This window comes from Sinohyriopsis cumingii, chromosome 6 (genome assembly GCF_028554795.1).
Source record: "Sinohyriopsis cumingii isolate HCF-2022 chromosome 6, ASM2855479v2, whole genome shotgun sequence".
Taxonomy (NCBI): Eukaryota; Metazoa; Mollusca; class Bivalvia; order Unionida; family Unionidae; genus Sinohyriopsis; species Sinohyriopsis cumingii.
The window spans coordinates 73,439,156-73,465,467 of NC_142966.1; the positions used below are offsets into that span (position 1 = coordinate 73,439,156).

General features: G+C 39.8%; 1 protein-coding gene across 4 annotated transcripts in view; it reads right to left on the bottom strand.

Moving 5' to 3' along the window:
* LOC149797204 (baculoviral IAP repeat-containing protein 2-like) overlaps positions 1 to 11,557 on the bottom strand; it is a 162,783-nt gene extending 151,226 nt beyond the window's left edge. Inside the window, exons 1-3 of one of the 4 annotated variants that reach the window (XM_089961892.1) lie at positions 11,282 to 11,557; positions 9,401 to 9,593; positions 3,956 to 4,153 (exon numbers count right to left, since the gene is read on the bottom strand). The gene's annotated coding sequence lies outside the window, so the exon portion shown is untranslated. The other 3 variants (XM_089961891.1, XM_089961894.1, XM_089961893.1) reach the window with 3 other exon arrangements.
* Positions 11,558 to 26,312: the final 14,755 nt, after the last annotated feature.

Sequence of the window (26,312 nt, forward strand, 5' to 3'; positions counted from 1 at the left end):
TACTTGTTCAAAACAGAGATATGTTGATCAAATAAATATCTTTACTTTTGAATTTCCTTTTTTGATTCTTATTTATTAGATTTATCGTAACCTTTATATTAGGGCTATATAGTTTTGTAGAACAAGATCCTGCTGGGATAAATTGTGACTAGAAAAGAAAAGTGCACTCTACTTTTGAATTGTTAGTATTTTAATTTGGCTTGTTTGTTTTCTACATTTGAAATTGAAATACTGCTGAAATGAGGGGTTGCCGTATGTTTTGGTCCATCAAACATGTACATCAGATTTGAAATTAACGCCATTATTTGGTTCAAAATCACTCACTGGCATCTCCTTTAATACTTTTCCCGCTCATATAATCTGATATACTTCCTGACTTAAAAAATAAATCGCCTTCATTACAATGATCAGCCAGCAATTGCCGAGCCAAATCATCATCTATAGATTAACAATGCTGGGAATCAGCCATTTTGGGTCTTCTAGATAGCCCGTATTATAAACACACATTCTGTAAAACTTCCTTTATGCAAGGTTCAAACTTCGACACAATGCTTGTTGTGGGGCCCAATGTGCCAATCAAATTTAGAAAAACAACCATTCATGTTAAGCTGAAGAAACCAGATATGTAAACAGTTATGACAAAAGACATGTCGCAAAAAGTGCTTAAATATTTTTACCATTTCTAAAAGAACTTTAAGGGTGAATGGCTGAATTAAGTTGTATACTGCGTAGAATACATTTTCATATGCACAATTTGAAATTAATTTGCTGGAGTTCTCACGCCTCACTGCTTTCCAAGTGCGCAAACTCATACAAATTTTGCATGAATCGCGTGCCCTGGAAGCATCTCTGGCCCTCTGAAGGTCTTTACTACGGCAAACCAAGACTTCTGAGGAGTCCAATGCAATGTCACGGTGGATGTGCATAAATCCACCAATAATGCAATGGCAATAGAGAGCATGCCGAGATGCCTGGCCACAGCATCCTGCACACATAGTAATGTGGCTGGATTCAAAGTGGCCTCTCTCAGCATACTAAAGGAAGTAGCTAAGAATAGGATGGCATGTAAAACTATGATTTAAAGGAACCAGTTTCCTGCTCCATGGCATCAATTGTTTTGATGGGAAGGTGTGCCCAGGCTAGAAATACCCATTTTGGCCACATCTATATATAAAGGAGGTTGATAGGCCACTTTGGGGGAAAGTACCCAGTAGCTGAAAGAAGAAATAGTGGGTCTCAGTGCTAAGGGAGGAACAGACCATCCTCTATGTTGCTGACCTACATTGGCCTTGTGAATACCTCAAGATATTACCTCAATCATAGATGAATGTGGGAGAAGTAAGAGGTCTTATTGAGCTGGTCCCCGAAAATCTTTCCCAAAATGGAAAGGATCTTTATGGACTGTGTGCCAGGTCAGGGCACAGTTCTGGGGGTAACATATGGTAAACCTTGCTTACTGCATTACAAATGGATCAGACTTCCTCTTCCTCATCCATATGAGCTGAAAGGGTTGGCCTAGAGAAAAGTTATGATTGCCACAACTTCTGTTGAGAACTTGCCCGAGGCAATGAGGATTCTATCATCATCATCATTGACAAGGATGCTCCGAGTTGGAGAGTGGCTGGGCATTGCCATGTCTCTTGATGGAAAGGGCACAGGAGCACTCTGTGCCATGGTCCCTGGTTCAATATGGTTAGAAAGGGGAGACAAGAACGTCTGTCTTCCCTAGATGATGTATCACCTTAACCTTCCAAAAGGAAGCCAGCTGGTGATGAGGTGATGGTGGGACATGTGCAGCAGCATCACTTCAGCTGCGAGGGCACGGTCCACTAGTCCATGGGTACATAATGAACCAAAGGCCCTGAGGTGGAAGGCCCACATTCCATAAGGGTTCATAGGTATAACTGGGAACAGGGGAACACTGATGTGGTCCCTGTCCCTAGCCAAAGTCCTGTGTATAGGCTGTGAATCCTGCACAGGGTGGGATGTTAAAAGGAGGGGAAAGGGGGAAGCTCAGTCCTTGTCCTGTCTCCCTACCAAGAGACCGATGAGTGATAGATGGGAAAGACCTCGTCTTCAACTGATTTATCACCTGCTATCACGGTGCTCTACCTCCCTAATTGGAGGAAGAAATCCACAACCTAAGGCATGCACTCTGCTAGAGACATGAAAAATGTTCATCGTCTCCCTACATGGGTAAGTCGATTGACTTCTCATACATCTAGACCCTCCTATGGAAGGGGCTTCACCAGCCACCAAAGATGTTTGTCTCAATATGTGAGACCTGGAAGAGATTCTTTTTCAGAAAATTCTGAACAAATTGGGGAGGGAAGGTTTCCCTGGCCTTGATACAAGACCAAATTTGCAAGAATTGTAATGGTTTTTCTGCATGCACTTTGAGCACTAGTGCAATCTGTGCAAGTATCCCAAGGGCCCTTTTTCTGCTCTGAACTTATCCTGTAATAAAGAAATAATTAAATCATTTCTTGCTTTGAAACTCACCTGGTTGTATGCAGTGTCATATCGCATTGTTTATGTACGAGCTAAGAGCACTGTGTGATGTTGCTGCAAAACTCACCAGATTGTATGCAGGGTTGTACAGAGTAAACTTCTGTGTATGCACTACAAACACTGCATACATGAAATAAACAATCAAGCTGACCTCATGAAAAATTACCAGTAGTTTTCCCAATTGAAAAACAAGATAATTCACCTGTGAATTTGTTTATTAAAGCAACATTCAAATACATGCGATGTCAACGTGTAGCGCAAACAAAAAGAATACAATGTGAATTTGAAGACAGAAGAAACATGTCCACAATGTTAAGCAGGCCTATTGTTTTTGTTTTCCTTATAACACATGGACTTACCCATACCACAGTGTTTTCAAATATGCAAGGAAAATGATGTCCTCAACGTGAGGCAGGTCCCATTGTTCTTTACCTTAGAACACAAGGACTTACAAATACCACAGTGATTTGTATATATGTAAGGAACATGTGTCCACCAATTTTAAAGACAGAACATGAGGTAGCCTCTGAAGCCCTAAAAAGAATGAAGTTCTAAAGGGGAAAATGCTACAATACCGTTTTCTAGAAAAAGGAACAGACAGTTGTAACACCGAGACTAATTAAAAACTGCAGAAGACCGCTGTTTGTGGTAAGTGCTACAGATTAATTTCTCTGGTGACGGTTTCGGCAGACATCTACACAGTATGGCGTCAGTGAAAAAGTTGACCTTCTGCATAGAACCACGTGACATATATAGTGCAAAATAAGAGAGTGGAGTGCAATCGGTCATTCTGACTCTTTCTCCACTCTGAAAGGATGTATTCACATCAAATGGTTATTTTTCAGCATGAAAATAGGTTAGCTTTTCAATAGCAGCAGGAAAAGTAATTGCTGCTATTAAAATCGCATCATTAGTATGCATGGATCAAGTTCATTAAGGAACTCTGAAGCTCTTAAATGATTTAAGTATATATTCTAAATTTGATAAAAATCAGATCAGCAATATGGCATCAGGAGTGGTAAACAAGGTTAGCCAATCAGAAGTGAGATCACCTCATTTATATGCATGGATCTTGCACATTATCTCATCCAAAATTCTGATGATATAAACCCACATTCCAAGTTTGATTGAAACTGGATTAGAAATATGGCCTCCAGTGTGGTAATCAGTAAATGTTGATGGAGGATGCATATCCCATTTAAAACATTTATAATGCAGAGGAAATGGAAGCTAGGTGTCTTTTCCAAGGACACACACAATGTCAGTTGACCTGGACTGGACTGGGTGAGTACTGAACCCACAACCCTTGGATTACAAGTCTGATGCTCTACCCACTAAGCTACCATGGCTCCTTTGTTGGCAGAAGGATGATACATGCTGAACACACGAACATACAATAAGCTCACTTGGCCTTACAGCCAGATGAGATAAAAACATGTATTACCTATTTCTCCAGTCACCACTAAATCTGAGATAAAAAGCAGCAATGTTAAACCCTTTGGATGCAAGGTCAAGAAGTTTATTTCGGACCTTGCCTTCTTCCCGCTGTTTTCTGTATTCAATCCATGTCTTCAGTGACCTACCCAAGGGTTAAGATGGGTTCTTAGATTTTTTTAAAATCCCGCTGCCTTGATTGCATTTTCTGAAATATAAAGGCAAATATCTATGTACATGTATGTATGTATGTATGTATGTATGTATGTTTGCATTCTTATATGTTTCATGGCAAATCAGAATAACCATGACTGTACAGTGAGGAGTAAGTTTATGTGTGCATAAAAAAGGCTCAAAACAAAGATCAAAGTCAAGGTTGCTTTCTTCTATCAATCATTTTTGTGAAAACATGAAAAATACAAATAAGAAAATATATATCTAACCTATGCATGCCATTACATGTACATGTACTTAAATATTAAAATCATAAATTTGCGATCCTATTTATGGACTGTTGAATTGAAGCTATTAAGTACAAGTGGTCATATTAAGAAAATGCCTGTTTCTAAAATTAGATGCACAAACATGGCATGTTTGGTGCCAAATATCAAATTTGATCTTGGCTGTGAGCTGATTCAGTTGGAAAGAAGGATTTAGTTTATTCTTATATAAATTTTAATGCTTTTAGTTCATCATCAATGCATAGCTAACATCATGTTTTATCAGCAACAATCAAATCAAATATCAAAGCTTTCATATCATTAAATAGTCATTTCTTTAGTTAATGTTTATTTGCCCTCCTTGGTCTCTGCACAATGTATTTTCATCATATGACTTCATTATTAGAAACTATATACTGTAATTAATTCAAACCAATAGTATATGGATTACATTAATGTAATTACAAATAGGCAAAAATAGTTAATCAGCTGCCATTAGAACAGGCAATTTAATTTTTCATATTTTCAAAACTTCACCAAAAGATTCACATTTAATATGAATTAAGTCCATAAACATGTAGTTCTGAAGTTCAGGTTACTAATCTGCAAAAAGTGAATTTTCTACCTGAAGATAAAGTATTGCTTAAAGCCAAAATGTATACCATTATATGACATCATGTGACCATTATTTGACATCATGAAAACAAAAGTAGCAATGCATCCAGTAAAACATTAATGCAATGTAATTGGAGGTAAAATAACAGTCAAGAGAAATAGGAATTTCTTCAAGGTTCTTTACATTAAAAATCTATTTCCAGTCATCAGGGACATGATAAAGGTAGAATAGATAGATAAGATGATGTGCAAATCTGAGAGCAGAAATATAAAGTTACTTCATCTTTGATTTCGTTTCAAAGATGCTTCCACTTTTTCTTTCACTTCTTGCACATTTACCCTTTGCATGCATTTTTTCTTCTGTGAGCCAATCTTTTTATTTTGCTTGTGATCCATGGGATTGTTGGTATTATTTTGCTTATTTGGTGGAATATTTTTTTCTACAGTATTGGGTAGTATGGGTTTCATCATTTTCAATTTGTTCCTCTCTTTTTCATAGCTGTTGTATCATTGGTCATTGGTATTTAACGTTCTTTGTTTCTGATCCCTTTGAGTCTTAAAATCATTTGCTAAATAGAAAAACATTTCCTACAATCCTTTTAGCAGGTATATATTTAATGTAAATATATTAAATGATGAATCTCTCATTTTATTGAGTGTGCACATTTTCAGCTTGCCTGGCATTGATGTTAACATCAATTTAAAAGGTTTTCCTTCCCCTCTGGAGATCAAAAATTTGTTCTTAGCTCTATGCTTCAGGACACATGGTTCTAATGATATGGAAAAATGGGAACCAGCCTGGAAATGGGTGAATATAAAATTGAGTATATATGGGTTTGGCTGACCAGGATTGGTTAATAATGTAAGTTATGTTTTAGGAAAAAGAATCTTTTGAGAGCTTATCCTAGTTGTAAGTGAAAAAAAATTGAAACATTGTTTTATTGTGTGTGTGTGTGATTTGGATTTTGAACGTAGCTTTAACAATTTTTCAGTCATATCGCTATGATGTCTGCAGTGAGACAGTTTATAGTGATGTCTAGCACTGGGGCATCATGCCGCAGACATGTAGCATGATGTCCCACCCAGTCACAGTATCCCGACATCAGGCTGACCAGTCCTAACACTAACCTCTTAATGCTGAGCACCAAGGGAGGCAGCTGTTAGTACCATTTTTTAAGTCTTTGGTATGACTAGGCCAGGGATCAAACCCACGACCTCCTGCATCAGAGGCAGATGCTCTAACCATTGTTTTATTGATGTAATTTCAGTCCAGAAAATGCTGTGGCTCATATCTTTCCTCTACACAGAAAATGACATCCAGGTTTCATCTATACTGATAAATATAGGTTTGATCATGAGCACTCAAAAATTTTAAGTTATTGAATTTTTAATATCATGGTGTTTGCATAGGTTTACTATGGGAACTGAATTAATACCACGAGTCCTTTATAATGACAATTTTTGTCCTTTTCCAGCTGATGCTTTTCATGTTAAGGAATAAAATTCATCCATAAATTTAATATTTGGGATGCTTGTGACCTTTATGCAGTTATTTATTGAGTGGGGGGCTGATTTTTTTTTTTTTTAAAAATAAATGATGAAATAGTCTAGATGACAGAACGAAATAAAACCCTTGGACAACTATTTTTTGACTATTTGTATACTACGAGTGATTAACCTGGTGCGCAGGACTCCCAAGTTTAGCCTAATATCTAAAATAAAGTCTACATCATAGTATCGTTAGTCAGCTGATTTCAAACGAGAAAATTCATTTTGTATGTATATAGAGATATAAACATTTATAAATAGATTCTTATACTCGTCTACGGAAGTGTGACAAGCACGTGTGAATGTTTCGGTTTTAAATTTTGTCCATCTAATGGAGTTTTGGCAAGGAAATGCGATTAATGTGAAATTCTATAACATGTGGAACACTTATGCTTTCATTCATTTGTGCTGTGGAGAAAACGTACGTCTTTCAATGCAGTAGGACCTGTGCGTTCGGAGCAGCGGCCTCTTGCTTACAAGTTACTGCCAATATGGCTGCCACCTTAATCTGTACACAGATAGGAATATGATTCAATGAAAGTGATTTAGAACGCATCTAACAAAAAAGTCCGTAAAACCGTTGTTGTAGTTGAAAACCGGCCAGCTAGTAAGTAAGTGCCAGACTACTGGCGTGCACAGGGGATCGTATCGTTGTTTAAAATTGACCTGTCATATATGTACTAACGTTATATATAATAGTTATTATATAGGACATGTATGACAGGTCAATTTTAAGCAATGATACGAACCCCTGTGCTGACGTGTATGCGAATGTAGATAGCAATAATATTTTGCCACGCATGGTTTCGGTCAATTTTTTTTCTTCCCAATCTTGAACACAGGGGCTCGTATCGTTGCTTAAAATTGACATGTCATAGATGTACTATATAATAACTACAAGAGAGGACACTTTTCTCCTCGCTCGCGCGACCTATTTAAGAATAAATGCTGAAAATAAGTTATAAATAAATACAGGACGTCATTTACTTTTAACCAATGAGAGGACAGTATTCCATTCAGGGCGTTGTTTTTGTATATTAAGCAGGCGCGATCAGGGCCATGTCGAGCGGTAGCGTGGGAAAATGACTTGGCATTCCTTAAATTTATGATATTAAGTTAAACTTTTGATAGGAATACACAGTCGAATGCCTGAGCTAAATATCGGTAGCAAATTTACTAAGCTACGCAAAGCGTAGCTTGAAATATCAGCGTTTATTCTTAAATAGGTCGCGCGAGCGAGGAGACAAGTGTCCTCTCTTGTAGTTATTATATAGTACTTGTATGACAGGTCAATTGTAAGCAACGATACGAGCCCCTGTGGTGTTGAATTGGGTACTTATCTTGTGTTATACAACTTTGCTCGAATGACAGCAAAAAAAAAAAAAAAAAAAAAAAAAAAAAAACAAGAAAATAATAATAGAAATAGTAACATAAATTTAGTTTACATATTTTAACTTAATGTATTTGTTTTTAATTTAAAATAAACCGCTTCTTTCTACTATTTCACTGTTATACTTTTTATAGAATCCCCCTGTCATTCAGTCATGTAGAAGTATAGTATGTTAGATTTAAGTTGTGCCATTATCAGTGTGTGTGTGTGTGTGTATATATTATCACGGGCTCGTATCGTTACTTACAATTTATCTATCATACATATAGTATAAAATATACTATTATTTTATACCATATGTATGACTGACAGTTAAATACAATTAACTATCAGTCATACATTGCTATCGTCATGAATAAATGATAATATTCATAATCATAATATTTCAGTTAAACACGTGACTGGTTATTATTAGGTTATTATGCAGTACATTGTAGATTTTAATTGTACAGTTCTATGCTGTCTTGAAAAACCTGTATTGGACGAGATGCTGAAGGGAAGTCAGATTGATTTATCATTATATAGATATTTGCATTTGCTAAACATCTGCTATTGAAAATATTTCATATGCCACTTAGATTTTTGACATCTTTTTCGCATACATAAAGCCATTTTTATATTCAGAAAAATATAGCCCCCCCCCATAAATCGCGCTGTTTAATGTATTGCCTTTTTTAATCAACATGTATGTTTTACTGTATTGTAGTTTTATTTTTGCGACATAATTGATCATTGTTACCAAAAGATTTCATACCTCCTGCTTTTGTTGAAATATTTAAACAATTTAACGCAAAATTATACACTGACGGCTTGCTTATAGATAAAGAAATTTTCAAATTAAAATTCTTTCCTCCAGACCTTCCCCCAAAATACAGATTTGAGTACTTTTTTTTACTTGTTAAACACCACTATTGCTTGTTAAACACCACTACTGCTTGTTAAAACACCACTACTGCTTGTTAAAATTGCTTAAACTGAAAACAAGTTAAAATTTTATACGTAAACACTTGTAAAGAGGAAAATATTTTGACAGTACTGTTATATTTGATACTTTTTCGATTATTAAATAGTTACAATTGTAAAAAAAAAGTTAAAATTCTGAGTAGCCATATTTTCGTTCTGTACCGGGATTGTTTCTCAGTGCGCATTAATGGATCTTTATTCTAACGTAAAGTATATCGAATCCATGCAAAAACGTTCCAATTTCAAAAATTCATCAAAAAAAGTTGTTCGTAACTGTCTTGTACGTCGACGGTCGAAAAAGTGAGATAACAGACATGCAAAGTAAATATTTAAGTTGCAGCATTACCCCTCACCACCATCATTCTCTCTCCCTCTCTCTCAAATGCTTTTTTGCTTTATTTTTGTTACAAGACTGTGCCAGCTCCAGTAACAAAAGACAGGTGTTTCAGCTATGTAGCCAATACAAAAACACAAATATTGAAAAGAAATAAAGTATTACCAATGACATGTATATAAAAATGGAGCAGAATGGACCAAGGTTTAATGCGTTGTATGCAAGGTCAAGAAGGAAGTTTCGGACCTTGCATTCACTCTGCAGTTTGCAAATTATTACATCACTCCGTTTCTTCAGTCGCCAAGCAGATCAAGTTACAATCTCTAATTTCTTTATCAAGGTTCGGAGTACTTTTTTTCTGAAATATAAAAACATAAATCAATATTAAATACATGTGTACCAATAATCTAATTTGGCACCGTTGTACAATTTTCATAACTTTGTTTTACATCAAAAGCAAAGTTCATGACATAAAATCTTTGATATCATAAATCAAATAAATTTGTATATATCACATATTGCAAATTATTTTTTTATGTGAAGATATTGGCTCGATTATATATATATATATATATATATATATATATATATATATATATATATATATATATATATTGTGTGCGTGAGAGACAGAGACAGACATAGGCAGACAGAAGGATAGTTATTATACCATTCCTGTATGTGTTTTTTAGTATAGAACACCGGTTTTTCGGGCCGCTTGATATAAATAACAATTTCTACTGACCTTTGTAACCAGACGGTACTCATAATCTCTCTTATGTTGATCTGTGACCATAAATCTATTAGAACACTCACTTTTTAGTATTATTCCCTGTTAGAACAGAATACCCATATATTTAAAAGGATACTGAACTGTAACCACGTGTCATCCTTTCATTGGCTTACATGTCGACCATTTAAAAAGAAGTGGTTCCCGGATCTAAAGCTTTAATTTTTTACCATTTGACTGTGTTTGCGTACTAAACTGTAGTCCTAGTTTCCTCTGACCATTGCCACCCCATTTTTTTTAATATTTGGAGATTTATGCTGGGGTGTAGGGTCAGAGCGCATTCCCTATCGAAAAGATGGAATTCGCCGACACCATTTGGTGTCGGCATGGGGTAGCCACTTTCTTGTCGACCCAGCACACTTGAACGACCTTTCATCGAGATACACCGGCATGAAATCGATAGGAATATGATCTATTTTCTCAAAAATCGTGAGCTATATTCGTCATGTCCTTAATCCGTTGCTGAAATTTGACCTGCATATGTACATGTGCATTCCGAGTCTTGGAACCTACATGTCACTGATATGAGAGGTCATATAGTCACGTGATATGACAGTCGTGAGGTTTTTGTAAGTCTCATTCGTGATTAGAGTCATTCATCAATAATGTCAAGCCCAGTTCATGAGGATTTGGAGGATAAGTTCCGCATGTCTGCGTAAAATATTTAATTATCATACGATTGGTGATTGTTTTGCTGCTTTTTATTTTGTTATGGTCAAAACAAAGGTGGTCGTCATGTTTAGTAAGACAGGATACGCCAACATATTTCACGAGAGCCGCGGCACCTTAGGCGGTAAAGCGTTTGACTCGTAATCCAAGGTCGCGGGTTTGATACCCACCCAGGTCAGCCTACAGGGGCTTTTATCGTTGCTTACAATTTAACTATCAGTCATACATATGGTATAAAATGTATGACTGATAGTTAAATTGTATGCAGTGATACGAGCCCCTGGGGGTCAGCTGTCTCGGCATTTCCTTGCGAAAGGCAATTAACTCCCGTGTCCTCCGCATGATATGGCCAATAATGTCTTGAAAGTGCTATTAAAGCCAAGAACAAAGAAAGAAAAGAAAACAATTTACGCTGACATGATTCTACAAAACGTATCAAACTCATACAGTATATGCTGACATATTATAAAATTGACAGCTGACTTTTTATAGCGTAAAATATCTATTGATCAGGGCAGCCTGTCGTCATGACAACAACAACCATATAAATATTCCAGAACGAACCAACTCATAATACTAATACTGACCTTTATGAAACAGTTTCCCATGTTTTAAGTTCTCCATTTTGCTTTGCTTTTACATGTATATTTATATTCTGTCCAACAAAAGTTAGGGGAAGTTTATGTGGTGGTTGTGGTTTGAGACAGTCTCATTTGTAAATGGTTGCAAATTTTACATTAAAGGTGAGTTTACTCTGAACATTATGCCGTTTTCTCTGGAAAAAGGTGCTCAGCTGAACTCCAACTCAAAATTCACCATTTACATGACACGAGACATAATATCGTCTGAGGGTGTGCTCACCTGTTATTATGTACTTTTGAGAGAGTGACGTATGTAAGGTGAAGTTGTTTGCATTTAAAACATGCACAGTGAAGAGAATGTTGGCATACCTCTATGCTACTTTAATGTAATATGGCTGACATTTTGTGAATATTGTACTATTGGAAATTGGAAATGATCTTAGCACACTGCTAACTAAAATAACTGATCCCTTGTGCTCCAAAGATCAGCCTGAATTTGTCTAAAGTCACTATTCTTAGCAGCTATTCAAATAGGGGAAATGATTTTTGCCAGACTAGACAATACCACCTTCTGAAAGTGCAATGAATAAATTACCAAATATATCGAATGTAGAAAAAAGTTATCGGCTCTTTTATTTTACCATTTACCTCTGGAGTTCAGGACGTGAAAATGACCTAGTGGAGCTAGCACTTTTTTGAAAGGTGCACATCTAGAGTAAGGCCAAGCTGTATAATTTATAACCCATATTCCAGTCATCAATCATATACCAAAATAAAGGGAATTAAAGGTTCTTTGAGCAATACATAAGACATACAAGGTCTTTTTTTTTAAATAGCCAGTATAACCAGTGAAGAAACCCAGGGAAATTCGTTTTCTTTAAAATACGATACTGTTGAGAGCCACCCGAGTTATAGAGAGAGTTATCTCTCTTAGACTAGTGAAGATTGCTTTGCGAACATAATATGCTACAATTACATGATTTTCAAGTGTCCTTCTTAGAAGTAATCTGCATTTCAAAGTATGTAAATAAAGTACAAGGATATATTTTTCGTCATGAACCATCCTATATAATTTTGATTCTATTTATAAAGTACAAGAATGTATCATTACTCTGCGTCCATCCTATCTATTTTGAGAGTATGTGTAAAGTACAAGGATATAGGATGGTCCATCCTATGTTAAAATTAGTAGTGCTAAGTCACACAGTACAAACAGTTACACCGGGAATAGGTAGGAGTAGTATAGACTTTATTTTCATTTTTCAAAAACCAATACCCTACCACCCACCCTTACGAGATAATACTATACTAATAACGACCAACATCCTACCCTAAGGAACCGATGTTCTCTGCCTGTGACCGCTATCAAAGGAAATAATATCAAATCTAGAGGTCCTCAGAATTAATGTTTTTTTTTTTTTTTTTTAAGCCGACCCCTCCTTGTTAAGCAGAGCCCGAGTTAAACTGTATCTAATTAATATACTAATAAGAACACTGATATCTAGTATAACTAACACGATGCTTAACAATAGCAGGAACAAAAAGTACATATACAATGGGACAGGGCAATTGGCCTTACTGATTAAGGAGCATATGATGTTAATACGACTAAGCTACAAGGCTCACGCGAGGTAGTACGGGTCCTACCGGATCTCCCCAAAGGCAATGTTAATAACAAGAATATTACGACAAAAAAAATAAATAAATAAAAAAAATACGGGGAACACAGAAACTATACTGAAAATACGAGGTATAGAATGTACAACATGTGTCTCTTACTAATACTTATTTATAAATGTTTCTCCTTTCTATACAAAGTACACACATAAATTAAACAAGATAGGATACAGAAGCTTGGAATGACGGTACCGGCCTCTGTCACGGAAGCAGGCGAACACATAAAGTCGCATGCCACCGCCACATGCCACTGTCGAATCTCCCTAGCCATAGTGGATCCTACAGAATTATATAACAACTCAAAGGAATTTGACCATTTAGCCAGTCCATATAAAAATACAGGGATAACATACAAAACATATAGCACATACCTATAGCATACACTGGACAACACTGATCCCTGGCAAGGATCACTCTCGTAAATAAAGCTCTAAGACCAGCCGGGGTCAAAGAGCATTTAAACACTAGAATAGAGCGGTGTATAAACCCTAGATCAAAATTATTAAAATTCAGATTTACTGAACTTGTCACAAACAACACATGCATGATGGGGGAAACATATACATACATACATACACCCATTCAACTTCAGGCACTGGGGGGCTCCGAGTGGCCGAGTGGTCTAAAGCGCTCTTCGTTACGGATCACTGCCATCTCTCCTCTCTCTGCGTGGGTTCGAGTCTCGGATTCGGCTAATGTCGATATGTGAGAAAGCTTGCCAGTAGCTTCTCGTGGGTCGGTGGTTCTTTCCGGGGTTTTCCTGGGTTCTTCCTCCACCATTAATACTGGCCGCCATGTATAGCCTATCGCGTGCTGAAAAATTGCGTTAAACCCTACAACAACAACAAAATCAGGCACTAGGGGGTCCTCTCTATGACGCAAGTCTGAGAGGGATCACATCAATACCATACATGATAAACCGCAATCATAAGAATGTGGACCCTCTGGAAATTTTGCTGTCAGTTTGCGTTCTAGTTCAGCCGCCGTGTTTTTTTTTTTTTTTTTAAATCAACACCCTGCACAAAACTACCACGAGACAAAAATACATGTCAAAAATAAACACCCTTTCCCCATCGAACCACAACCCATAATTTCTGTAGAAAGTATATCTCAGAAATATGCAAGCTAGTGCTGCTCACGCATTTGTCACCCGGGGTCTTTCTCTCCAAAATGGAAACCAAACATTTAAACTTCGTGAACAAGTGAGCTAGACGATGGCTCACCTTGAGTTTAACACTTTTCTAGACATAACCGATAACCCCATTGAATAATGATCGAATTAAGACGATATGTCAATAAACATCAGCCTTCAACTAATAACCTTTAACCATCGACGGGATCTTGTAAATCCTTTATACAGCCATTACAAACAAATAAGTTTCAAATTATAAGCTTAAAATGATAATTAGTTAATAATCCCCCCACCCCCCAACAGACAAAATACAACACTCCTATAGTGCACTCCAAAGTGCGTTGCCCGAGCTCACACCGATTTATAGTTACCAAACGCAATTATCATCATTCCTTAAGAAAAACATCAAAACTCAGGTTAACAAAGTATAACCGACACATCAATACTGGCCAGATAAACTAAAATAACAAATTCTGATCCGCTGCAACGTTATGCAGAAGTAGAACCATGTCAATTTTATTCTCTTTTGGGTAAGTATTACTGTAATATACATAGGTAAAAGAATGGCTTTTTTTTAAAAACAAACTGTACATGTATTTATACAATAGTATATACATGTATACATGATTTTCAATAAGTCAGACTATAAGATTACAAAGAAGCCTTAAGGTTCGATAAGGATTACTAGAAGTTTCGCTTATCATAAAATTCGTAATCTACTCTAAGAATTTATTGATCTTAAATAATTATAACCTTTCTCGTCCAGTTGATCGAGTAATTAATTTACATTTCATACCTCAACTAATGTTGCAGTTCTGCACGTTTTTCTTTCTTCATAGCTTCTTTTAACAAAGTTAATATAATGCATGAGCTTGAAATCTCAACTAGCATTTTCTGCAAGTAATTTTCATTGTTCGAGTATTCGGGCATTACTATTGAGCACAGAAAGCAGGCCACTAAACTTATTAAAACTTGGTTGAAAAAAAATGCAAACAATACATTTGTAACAAAGCGAAGAGCCAATCTCACACTTACATTTTATAATGTGTGTGTGTGTGTGTGTGTGTGTGTGTGTGTGTGTCTAATACGCCAGAATGAGTTTTTCATAATGTATATTACTTAGGACATAAATGTTAGAAAGAGACAGAATCTTAGATTCTTAAAAAGATGTGCTTAAATTATCACTTTAAGTTCATCTTTTATTAAATGAAAATATACAAATAGAAAGTTTGAGTATAAATACATGAGCTTTCTGTATAAACTTGAATATATTTAATTATTGCTAGTCTGTAAAATTTTCCCTGAAATTTGATTGAGGTAGGATATCAGTAATATAAGAAAATGGGGATTCTGGACCACTTTTATCACTACGTGATAAAAGAATGGTCGAATGCCCCCATGGATTTATACTACTAGGGTATGGGGACTCTGGACTACTTTAAAAAAATGTTTTTTCTTTCTTCTTTCTGCTCCGACCTTTCTGTGGGATGTGGTTTCTGTCTCACTTGGATTCTGGTTCACCTGTCTGAATTTGTTTTTCTGATATAGTTTTGCCCATGAGCGAGTGTGTGAATGCCATCGGCGGAGTATTGTTTATCATCAAAGGGGCATACACCATTTTTGTTAATGAGTGTGGTGGATAGCTGGTGTCGTTGTGAACCGAAAGTTCTCATGAAGTAGTACGGGAGATGTCCATGCAGTCACCGTATGTAATGCCGATGGGTGGCTACTTTGGCAGTGACATTCTTTTGTTATAATTTTTTTTACTCCTTTGGCTTTTTTTCATGAGCATGCCATCGTCACGGGTAATGCAGTACATTTTGGATCGAAATCCTATAAATTCCTTGCTGGGTATGCCGCAAGTTTCATCTTTGAACTTTCCGAGCACTTTCTTTATTGTAATCGCAGTGGAAGGGATGGTCTCGTGGATAATCGCTGAGATCGAAGAGTTTACGATGCTGATACATGCCCGCGTGGTGAATCTCGTACACGAGCGAACTGGTATCAGTGATGAGCATTGTGGCTTTATGACCGTTCTCATGCTTGATGAAGTCGTAATGAAACTTCAGCATGAGAATTTTGGAGAGATCGAGGACGTCTGCTCCAACGTAGATGGGTTTGTCCAGCAAGAGATTAGCTTTTCTGGATTCGATGGCGATGAGTTCGTCGTCAAAGATTTTCATATTGACAAAGACACCGTTGGCGACGAGCTTATCTCATCCACGTGGGTTATTGACGATTTCGATGTTCTTGCCAGATCTGATGTTTTCCATGGTTTTTCCGAAGACGATATTGTTCATGAGTTTGAAGAAGTCATTTTCGAAGTCCGTGGTGGCTTTGACACGTTGTGCCATGTTGAGATCAATGTAGGGTTTCATCCACAGAGATTGCCAAAACTTGAGTATTCTTTGAACTTTTTCGAGAACGAGTTTGTGCTGGAGAGCTTGTTCGAGCAGTCGCTAATGCATTTTTCAGTGGTTTTGTGGTGGAGATTGGGTATGACATTTTTACCTTAGCTTTTCCGAGTTCAAACTGCTTCTTTTCTTTGAACTGTTCAGGAAAGAAAATCAAATTGTCGACAAGAATTTGTTCAGCGCAGAAGGGATAATCCATATGAGCGTCGTGGAGACAGAGTGGATAGCTGAGTTCGACTTCGACGAAATATCCCCATTCGTTGAGATATCCTGCCTGTCTTTCTTGGAGGAATTGTTCTTCTCTGATCCAGTGAAAAGCTCCCACAGGAAGGAGTATTGACATGGACCATTCATCAATATTGTTTGCGTCGAGGTATGGGATGTGCACGGGAGGTTTGGTGGGGTCGTAGTGTTTCATGTATTTGTGGCTCACGATGGCATGTTTTTTGCTGATGATGGAGATACCTCCTCGTACCATTTGTTCGGTGAACATGAACAAGTCTGGATCGGTGACGAGTTTTAGGATCACACCGGTGTGTTTAAGCATAGCGTCCAAGGAGAGTCCTGGTGAGGAGAAATACCAGAGGGGATCGAGTTGATAATGGCTTAAGCATGTGCGTCTGAAATTTTCAAAGACGTCTGCAAGCAGCAGCACATCTGTTTTGAGATAAACATCGTAATAATCCCCGGGTGTTGTGCATCCGAATTTAGTCTATATCTTGCACACGTGTCGGTAATTTCTGCCAGACTTAGGTGAGAACAAAAGTCTTTGGGGTGGTAGCGAGGTGTCGACGAAGCGTGAGGAGCAATCGAAGTATTCGTAGGGATAAAGTCCTTTTTGTTTGAGAATATCGGCTTGAACATCACCCAGTTCCTAGTCGAGGTGGGTAAATTGAGGACAGTGTTTAGAGAGTTCTTCGAGCGATGTCGATATAAACTGAAACAAATCGATGAATCGGAAAGGTCCAATGGTCACTGACATATACTTTTCGAATCTGTTATGGATGCATTTGATCTGATTTCACACTTTAGCAAGAATAGGTTTGACGCGTGTATGATTGAGGGCTACCATCATGAAATGCCTATCATATCCTCTTGGATTATGGGCAATATCTGGAAGGAAGTCTGGATCCTTGAAGCAGTTGCAATCCACGCGAGCAGCTCCTCGATAGTGTCCAGTAATGTCGCAGTGGTCTCTAACTTTGAGATTGTGCGGCTTGAAGTACTCTTCGTAGATGTGGCACTGCTGAACTGCGTTGTGTTGCCGTAGCTGTTGCTGGGTGAGTAAAATAATCTGCGCTGGATGTTTTCGGATCTACCGGAAGCGTTTCATCTCTGCTGAGAGTTGTTCAAAGAGCCGATGAACGCAATCCTCACCACGATACTGACGATACTGCGACGACAGGGATTCATCGACGGAACAGCATACATTAAACCCGACCGAGCAGGGGATTTGTTTATGTTCCACCTGAGTGAAAAACATGGCTAGGATCTGGGGAGGGCCCTTCTACGTTTTCCATGATGACTTGTAGTCAAAGAGGATATACAACGCGTGAGCGTTTCTTTTTTCCGTGATATTCGGATTTCAATGTTCTCTCGCGTGGCATCTGTACGGCCTGTACTGCTTGACAGTATCGTGCATCAATACGTTGTTTGAGTTTTTCGGGTTGAGGAAAGTATTGTAATCAGCGACAGCAGAAATATCCACCATTTTTATGCTGCGTGTACTGAGATCGGCATAACCGGTTGAAGTTTTAGATGTACACAAAATGGTTTTGATAATACAGCAAATTGATTCTGCGTTATGAAGCTGTTTTGGGGATCAGCATGGGATAGACGACGAACTGCTTATCGCCCGCTTTCTAGTCATCAAGTCATCTAGTCCAAACACGTTAATGCAGAGTTCCTCGTTGAGCGCTTCCAATTTAGGAACGTCTTTGACTGAGGCTGAAAAATGATGCCGGTGTTGTTAAGGGTATCAGAATGTGGCTTGTAGTGACAGATGAGATCGACGTAATTTTGTGCTGGATGTAACGCTGAGACGACAGCCCATACGAGGCATTAGTCATCGGTGTTTTTGACATTGATACAGGCTTTGGTAGCTAGGATTTGCTTGGGTAGTGGTAAGTACTTACTTCCGCGTAAAGGTGTGAATTTAGAAATTTGAAACGAGATAGAATTGACTCTGGCGATGATCGAAGCCGATCCTGACTCCTGATAATGTTCAAGGCGACGTTGGATAAACGACCAGACGATTCCGACAATCTGACTGAAATCGTCACTGCGATACACGATGAGGGATTTGGCTCTGATCCACACGTCGATGCTTTTGTGTTCCTTGACCAGATTAACGTTGAGAGCGACGCCTAGTTTGACGGCTGTGTGAGTGCGCAGTTCTGCCTGGACAGTATGGTGTGGAGTGGTAGGACCACTCCGCGCTGAAGGACATGGGAATGATCGTAAATGAATCCTTTGTCAGCTCCTCCGTACGATGTTTCAACGCGTCGAGGGGGTGGAAGACGTGCAATCTTATCGAGTTTTCGTTGAGGGGTTTATGGATCGATTTTGGTTAGTTTTGTCTCGATACCAGCTCGACCTGATTGACTGAGGATGTTGTGCTGAATTCGAAGAAGTTCGGCCGCCTGAGCGGTTTTTCCAGTGAGTGCTTTGTATTTGTTTTGCAGCTGCTGAAGATACTGCTTCGTAGTAAGGATGTCTCTTCCTGCTATCGTCTTTTACTCATTGTCTAGGTTACGACAGAAAGCTTTCCTTTCAGGATGTTTTGGATAGACTTTGTCTCTGTGCATCGCCTTGAGGTCTCCTCGGACTCGTTCGATGAGCTCGTACAGAGCGGCATTCGATCTAGCATGCGGTACCGGAGTACAATGTAACCAATGAGCGATGCTCCTGAGACGCCGAGCAAGATCATGACAAAGGATGAACTCTCTTCCTGGTTCTGATTCCATTGTCAAGAGTTTAGTCTATCATTGTACTGATAGAGATTCTATATAATATAGCCCTTTATTTTTCATGTCTTTAATTGTTTGTTCATTTTGTCATTTATTTAATTGCATAGCAAAAATTTAATATCAATTATATAGCACAATACTTCTGCGTGGTAGACTGAAGTGTGTGTGGCTACCTCAGTGCAGTACGGAAAAATGCAATAAGTCCTGTACGAGAGAGTACTGCGCTCAGCGCTGTGTTCTGATTAGGTGTGAAGGTCCTGTTTGGGATGTCATTAAGGAGTTCGAGGTCAACTGTGTCAGTGCTGTGGAAGACGAAGCATCCAGGCGATTAAATATTACTACGAAAAAGCGAGAAGTAACCAGAAACCCCAAATCACTCAGCGTTGTTCGACGAGTTTCTGCATAAGACTAAGCATGACGCAGGAAACAGCGTTTCCCACACAGAAAGTGCATAACGTGTTTAATCGATACAAAGCTAACGCGGAAGGAGAGGTGTGTAGCTTACGCGCAAGCGGTTATTCCATCGTTCATGTGTTTGTCCATGGAGTGAGGGCGCGATGTACCGTCGTCGTTTTGTGTTTGAAGCTAATCGGGAAGTCGTTTCCATCGAATAGTCTGTCTTTCATCTCAACGGAGACAAATCAGATAATCGACTGTGAAATTTAGGCATAAGACCTGGTGGATAGCAGACAGATATTGCAAAAATCATGTTTTTACTCCTTTTTTTATGTTATTCTACTGATCTTTACAGCAACTTGATAAGTTCTTCTCGATGCATGCAGGGGATACAGTGCTTGAAAAGGAGTTATTTATAGTAGGAAATGTTGAGCGTGCCACTGTCGCAGAGCTGTTTATGCTCTGCCGAAGTGAGCAATACTAGATCGTGTCTAATGCCCACGACTTTGGTGAGCGTTGGATCCACGCTTTTATCGATGCTGAGATGGAACGCGTTGGCGTTCTCGAGATCTTTCTGATTTTCTATGATGACGTAGGTCTGATATCGTGTATGGTTCGACACGCCCTCTGGCAATGGTGGCTATGAACGTCATGACTCACACCATATTGTCCGCCCAAAACAATTGAAAATAACTCATTCCAGGATTGGAGGGTTCAGCATTGACACAGTATATCCTGTACATGCTCTATTTAAGGGAAGGTGATGCCAACGTGAATTCCTGAACAGTATTTTTGAGGATAGTGGTACTCACGTACAAAGTTGTCCACGAGACATAGGCCGCTTTTTCCCCTCTAATCTTCAGCTTGTCACTCTTTCCGTATTGCTGGTACGGCCTCGTAAATGGCATCTCAACACAGAAAACTCGAATGGAGTGGTGATCTGCAACCAAAAATTACTCTACGCCCCCATAGTAATCCACTCACCGATGCCACTGGAGGGATTCACCTGCAAAAGCAAAATAAGCCTGCGTGGGCGTGCAATATTCCGAGGTAGCACTGGTCACAAATCCAGTCCTACTTCCAGTGTTGGAGGTCAACGATTGAATCACGCACATGTTATTCTTTACACGTCACGCATCCACATAGTTTGTTGACGACGTTTATGTCATTGATGGGTGTCGATTGCATGACAGTTTTTTTTGTAGACCATTGTGAGATCGCCCTTCATGGATCCACCCATTCGTGTCAACGCACAGTTCGTCACTTGCTTGTAACTGACTGCGCTATCACGAGAAGGCTCCTGCTCGTAGGAAGACCTTTGATACTGTTTCCTGACATAGCGAGCGTGTCTCTGAGCGACTTTAACTGAGCATACGAGATCGCCTGAGTGTTATCCGTGATTGGCCAGGAAGTAAGAAGCCCGAACAACTGCTGGTTTTGATTCGTGGTCTTTCGGTACAGAACACTTTTACTATCATTGACATCAATCTGATCGTAGTAACTGGAGTTGCTGATGCGAAATCCTTCGACCATTTGCATGGTGATGGGCGTGTAATAGCCACTCGCCTCTAGGTCGATCGTAAGTTCCAAAGTGATAGACCATGGTCGCTCTCGTGTTGAGTCTACCGTACACTCTTACACGTCGTGGATTCTGAGATGAGGTTCCAGATATCGGAGAGGTCATGACCAGATCGCTCGTAACTTGAGTAGCCACGGAGAATGTGCCAGCCACGTGTATATTGCCAGAGACGAATCCACCTCCTTTGAATCGTATTTTTTCAGCAAGCGATACCTCCAGATCCGAGGCTCTCACGAGTTGAGAAGACCCTTCTGCCGCCGAAGGAAGTCAGTATAAGTTTATGCCACCCATGTTGAGATTTCCAGTCATCGTTCCACCCGTCAATGACAATTTGATCTGCGCGAGTCTGTTCACGTGAGATCATCGCGCGACGTTGGCATCCGGAGGCGGATAACTCACGTCTTCCAGACTGTCAGACTGACCGATCACGTTGAGATGACCCGCCATGGCATCCCCGGAGCAATTGACTTTGTCCTAATTCAAAGAGCTACTTCACGATCTGATCAGCGTCCCAAAGGAGGTGTACGTTTTTATATAAACCATGAACATCATTAACTTCGACACAAAAGAAAACACCCCAGAGCATCCGCATCTTTTTTTGATGTTAGACTGTCACTACACGATGGTGGGTCCCACCAGCGATGGAAAAACCAATCTCCTCATGAACAAGCTACTCAATAACATGCTCCAATACGATCGAGTCGTCATTGACACGCTCAATCCTCATCAGGACAAATACCACACGCTCCATGAGTTTGGAGACTCGATTGCAGGAACAAGTGACGTCTTCACGATCAATGATCCAGACGAGATTAAGCATGGGGAAGAACTGGATTCAGACCTGCACAAGATCATCGTGTTTCACGACATTAAAATCGAAGGAGAGAATATGATTAAGAGCTGCGAGTATTTTTCGTTGTCGCGACAAAAGCGTTGTAAGATTTATCGTTCTCAGTGGTACTACAATGTACCTAAATACATCTAAACGGAACACGGTATGCTTCGTACTTTTTTCAGGACTGGATAACAGACATATCGACGCGATCGCGAGAGACCACTGCCGTGGAATCTCTGCCCAACAATTCAAAGACCTTTCGCAGCGACGTCGAGATCCAGACACGATTTCATGACTTTTCATCGCGATGCGAACACAGTCCCGGAACACAATTGCATAGACTTTGACGAGTTTTACCTGCCCGATTAGTATGCTACAGTTTTCTGTCGACATGTCGTTCGAAAAAGTTACCCCACGTAGTCAGCGCGAGGATGTCCTCAAGAAGTTTATCTAGCAACGGGAGGCTTTACGTCAACACGTGCTCAAAGACAAAGTAGGACAGCACTCCTTTCAACGTGATGTGTCTGGAGAATTGTTCAAGCCCATTCTGACGAAACTCGACATGGCCAAAACGACGTACGATGTCAAGCAAGATCAGTTACTGGATGAGCTCAAAAAGACTCAACGAAAACAGCAAGACTTGCTGGAGGAGTTAAGCAGGGCGGCGCTGGAAACTGGCGTTCCTGTAATGATATCCCAAGCCCAGGCGGATCTCAAAGAAAAGACCAAAAAGGAGAAAGCCAAACTGCGACAACTCAAGCAAGAAGAAAAAAGCAAGAGGGAAGATTTATCGGAGATGAGAAGGGAACCAAGAGCAGGAGACCGAGAACAAGAGAAAATCATCGTAGAAAGAGAAAGTAGAATGCGCAAGTATGAATTAGTCAAGGAAAACGAGGCTTATGAACTTCTCCGAGAGAAAATTAAGCTTGATGAACGACCGGATAAATCCGATCCACAATGGCTCGAGCAATTTGTGAAACGCGATCTTCCCATCATCGAAGACATTATCAGATCCCCAAGTCCATAAACAATGATTACCTCGCACTCAAAAAGGCACGTGAGGTCATCACCAACATCACCCAAAGTTATGGTACTTCGGCGAGGCATAAAGCGGAAGAGGACGAAAAGGATACATGTAGTCTCGTCAACACCATCAGAGACTACAATAAATCTCTGGTGGAGGAGGAAAAGATCAGAAAAATGCGTATCACGGAGAAGCTCGAGCACCGTCTTTTTATTCCCCCTCCATTCCCTCAGGATTAGAGGCTTCTCGATTCAAAGAACAAGCGCCAGCAGAGCCAGAGGAAGGAGCCAAGAAACCTCTCACAGAAAAGAAAGAATAGGAACTTATAACTAAATCTTTCGAACATACGAGTGGACACATCAAACTAAAGCCAAAAGAAATAGCAATTTTCAAGACCGAGAGAAAGGAAAAACTAACACAAATGAATAGGGAGTATATGGATAAACTGAAAAGGACAGTGAAAGAATATCCCTGGAAATTAACGAGGGGGTGCTCAGATCCCTTATATTTATGAGAGAGGGGAGATGAAACACCGATTTATGACATCAGTAACAAGAAAAGCTCGATGTATGAAAAAAGATCTGAAGCATCGTGAATCAAAATCGAAAATGTCTCAAGTGGAACATACACTACCTCCCCCAGAAGGACAGGACTCTGTCGTGGAGGTAGCATCTGCTACAGTTACACTCTCTACGAAATCGTGTCGCGTCTCAAGTTACTGATCGCTTCTAAACAAGCGGAAAATGTGTATATCAAAGTCGATAACGAAATAATAGAAATCCTGAATTACCTTCTGGATCAAAAGCTGGTGACCTCAGATCAGTATTGCATTTTGTACGAGGACTTGATGTAGTTTGGCTGTCAGTGATACCACGCTGGACCACCAATCTTCGTTACGAAATCGCCTTAATCTCAACGTCAACAACAACTGGTTTTCGTAAATCGTCGTATTGCAACAAAATACGATCACGATTTCTCCTGGTGGATTCAACATCACGGACATCGCCATGGAAATCTCCCGACTGATCACCGCCAACGGAGATGTCTCGGCCAACATTAAAATCGAACCTAACTATTCCACGCTTCGTACTCGTATCACCATCGCGGGAAATTACATCATGCGATTTGACATCGCTCTCTCGATTGGATGTCTCCTGGGGTTTAGCGGGGAAACTTCTCTGATTCAAAATGGAGTGTACGAAGGAGATCTGCCCGTCAATATCACCGATGTCAACAGCCTCCTTTTTTATAACAGTCATATAGCAAAGCAACATGTATTCAAGATTCAACGCCGATTATCTTTGTCTCAACGATGATACTCCCGTGGATGACCCCACCACAGAATACGAGTATGTGGAGTATCAGGACAACAACACCAATCTCAACGCGAGAACCCACCTAAAAATAGAGACGCGTGACGAAGATATGTACCTGCTTCCCGACAAGGCCTTTCTGGAAATTCGCCGGAAAATACAAACTAACGCCAACCCACCCGCGAACTATCTGGACAATGCGCAGATCACGCTCCAAAATAACGGATGGTCTTTATTCAGGTCGACTCAACATCAACTGAACAATCAAGTTGTAGAAGAAATCTATGGATACTTATATCAAGCAAGTAACATACTGAACCTGATCATGTACAGTCATGACTACATGCGATCGTGCGCTACGAACATGTGGTGGGTCAAAGATAAAAACCAGGAAGATGCGGTCAGCAACGAATTTGGCACAGGTACCCCCCCCCCCAGGTAATGCCTCTGATCTGACTCCGACAGAAGGAGCTAACAATATCGTGTACAGAGCCGCTTTAGGAGCAGATGCGTATCTTTAAGCCGATATGACCTCCAACGCTGCAGGATCGACCGTGGTGAGAACCGCTGTCGCCTCCGCCTGAGCACAGGCACGTACAGCCACCTACAAAGTGGGATTCGCTGATCGACACGCTCTAACCGATTCCAGTCAGGAGATCTACATGATGCTTTCTCTCAGCAGCATCTTTGGCGTATGTCGGGATATCCGTATCGTGTTCAAAGGTGTCAAGAATACAATGGTGCTGAAAAGAGACTTACTCGCTCAATGCATGCACAAAGCACCAGGAGTCAATGATGGATAATCCAACATGACGTGCTTATCAATGTGTACGCCCAAAATCAAACCCTCCACCACGCACATGTTTGACCTGGAAACCACGTTGGCCCGATTCACTAAGAAACTGTACTTCGGAAAACACATCATCTACATGCAGAAATTTATAGGTACGCAGAAAAGACCACGTCGTGGAGAGGTGTCACCAATCCAGGCAGCGAACTTCCTAGGCATGTCTTCCTGACATTTCAACAGGCAGATCAACGCGATGACCAAACTCGAAACAAATATGTGTTTTAGAATATGGGACTTACTCGCATTCACGTTCGCATCAACTCCAAACAATACACCGAGTGAGAGCTCGAATGCAACTTCGCCGTTGCTACCCTAAATTATTCTCGCGCCTACATGATGCTGATGGAAGCCATGCAGAAGTATCAAGACCTGGATACAGGCATGCATATCTCGCTGGACAATTTTGTTAATTTGCATCCCATCTTCCACTTAGATGTCTCCAAACATTCCGAACGTCTCAAAGACTCCCCTGCCAGCATCAAAATGCGATAGACTATCAATAATTTAGTTGATGATCCCAATTACGTCTGCTACGCGTGAGTAACCTCATACAGATTCATTACCCTGGACATACTGAATGGAAAAATAAATATCATTGTGTAGAAAATTATATCCAGGAAAAGGCCATCTTGACGCAGACGTGACGGAGGCTCCATTGCCACTGCCATCTTTCCCGCACGCAAGCGTTTTACACGACGTGGAGTCATCGTTGTAGACGTAGACGAGACATGGTCAGCAGATCTTGTTGATACGAGAGATTATAATGCGTACAACGATCGTTTCTGTTATCTCATGACTGTCATCGATGTCTTCAGCAAATGTGCTTGGGTCATTCCTTTTAAAAAACA